Source organism: Octopus bimaculoides, chromosome 22 (genome assembly GCF_046866305.1).
Source record: "Octopus bimaculoides isolate indiv1 chromosome 22, ASM4686630v1, whole genome shotgun sequence".
Classification (NCBI taxonomy): domain Eukaryota; kingdom Metazoa; phylum Mollusca; class Cephalopoda; order Octopoda; family Octopodidae; genus Octopus; species Octopus bimaculoides.
In genome coordinates, this window is record NC_142949.1 from 28,384,775 (window position 1) to 28,387,274 (window position 2,500).

The 2,500-nt window shown below is 36.6% G+C and overlaps 1 long non-coding RNA gene across 1 annotated transcript in view; it reads left to right on the forward strand.

The window, feature by feature from the left end:
* LOC149131420 (uncharacterized) overlaps window positions 1-2,500 on the forward strand; it is a 3,636-nt gene that overhangs the window by 963 nt on the left and 173 nt on the right. The window contains exon 2 of the long non-coding RNA XR_016238019.1: window positions 1,590-2,500. This exon is cut by the window's right edge and continues 173 nt beyond it. This is a non-coding gene — a long non-coding RNA (uncharacterized LOC149131420). The remainder of the gene's footprint in view (window positions 1-1,589) is intronic.

Sequence of the window (2,500 nt, forward strand, 5' to 3'; positions counted from 1 at the left end):
GGTGTGCTACACTCAAATTGTCGTTTCTGCAAAGCTTTCAAATTTCCAAATGAAACTAATAGCATGTGCTGCTCGGGCGGTACATTCTGAGTTAAATTCCACCGAGGTCGACTTTGCCTTTTATTCTTTCGAGGTCGAGGAAATGACCCCCCAGTCGAGCACTGGGGTCAATGTAATCGACCAGCCCCCTCCCCACAAATTTCAGGCCTTGTGCCCTTAGTAGAATGGATTATCATTATTATTATTATTATTATTATTATTATTATTATTATTATTATTATTATTATTAAGGCGGTGAGCTGGCAGAATCATTAGCACGCCGGGCAAAATACTTAGCGGCATTTCGTCCGTCTTTTCGTTCTGAGTTCAAATTCCGCCGAAGTTGATTTTGCCTTTCATCCTTTCGAGATCGATGAAATAAATATATCAATCAAAAACCAGGGTTGATGTAATCGACAAACGGTAATCTTCAAGTTTAGGGGGGTAAAAAAAGTAAATAAAAATATTCAAGGGAAGTAACTGAACATCTTACCAGTATTCTCCGTACATCTCTGTTTATAAATAAATCACACACGTGATTTGATTAACGTTAGGGTGTGATTTATTTATAAACAGCTAGAAGAAAACGGATAATACTGGTAAGTCGTTCAGTTATTTCCCTTGAATATTTTTATTTACTTTTTTACCCACCTAAACTTGAAGATTACCTCGACAAACTCCCTCACTCGAAATTGCTGGACTTAAGCAAAAATCTGAAACCAATATTTTTGCCTCTGCTGCACATATCTCTGTTCTCCATATTTCAATTCTAACGATCCATCTTTCAATATCTCCCAAATCTACATTTCTCTGTTCTTATTATTTCAACACCAACGATTAGAATTTTTATATATCAACTACTATAATCACAAAGCTAGCAGCTAAGATATTATCTATTTTCCGCTAAAACATTATCTATTTTTCGCTATTATGTATGTAATTAATTGTTATCTCCAACGATTCTAATTTATGCAAAATCGAAATGACAGATTCTGCAAATTTTGTCTGAAAGATTTCGGTTGCCCCATGGGTACATATTTTAAGTTCAAATGTCGTAGAACTAAGACCGTCTGTTTCTCCATCAGTCTGTCTACGAATTTCCATTGTCTTTTAGCCTGCCAAGATAAACATACTTGGCAAATAAACTATGTGGTGCTACAAGCTCCATCTAACTCTAAATTTGTTCACGTATATAAAAGAAGCCATCTTACTGTTAACCTTTAGTATCAAGGGTTCTCCTTTCATCATAGAGATACATGGTCTTTCGGTGTAGCGATAGCGAACAAACATAACGAGCAGTAAATCAGAACAAATAATAAAGACTAACACAAGCTAGAAGGAGACCTCGGGAATAAAAAAAAATAATTGGAAAAGGGATAAGGGTTGGTGACATGGAAGAATTCTGCCTTGTCTGACTTAGACTGGCATAAAAAAGCGGACGTTAAGCAGGCGAATGAACTCACGCACACACACACACACACTCATACACACAAACACAAATGCATACACACACAATCAATTATATCTTTTATCTTTCGTTTTATTCACAGGATTGCAGCCATGAAGGATTTAGTCGAACAATTCAACCCAAGTATATGGCGTGTGTGTGTGTGTATGTGCGTGTGTGTGTTCGTGCGTGTGTGTGCTTATGTTGTATCACGAAGAAGCAATAGATAGATTACAGTGCTCAATACATAAGTACAGAGGTCTCCTTCTAGCCTGCTTTGGTCTATATTTGCTCAGACAAACTGTTCGATATTTTCGTTCCCTATCACTACGCCCAGAGACCGTGTATCTCCATGATAAAGGGTGAACTCCTGTTCCCAAGGGTTGACCGCAGCTGTTTAAGATTGCTGAGTATAAAGATGGCTCCCTTTATATACGTAGACAAATGTAGAGTTGGATGGAGTTTGTAGCACCACAATTTATTTGCCAACCATGTTTATTTTGACGGACTAAAAGAGAATGGAAATTGGTAAGGCTATACGGACGGTGGGCATACTAATGAAGAAACAGGCGGTCATGGCTCTGTAACATTTGAACAATTGCCCATACCACAATTTCAGACAAAATTTCCATAGTACGTCATTTAGATTTTGCATGAATTAAAATTATTGGAGATAACCATTAATTAAAAGAACAATAACAAAAACAGATAATGTTTTAGCAGAAAATTGATATCTTAGCTAATTTTTGTTTTTGTAAATCGTGTGAACACTACGTGTAAAGATGGCTGTTTTACGTTTTTCATTTAATTTCTGATTCTCGCGGGAGACTACACAAGACAGGTAATTTTAAGAAGTGTCCTCATGAGATGACGTTGTGGTCTCAGTAGCATTTTATAAACATATTTTTTTTAAAAAACACTTTGAAATCAACCCTTTTCTCCCCGAACGAGATTGAAATTCAAGGAGGCAGATATTTGAAGGAAAGACATTTTGCTCCATGCATACAAGAGTCT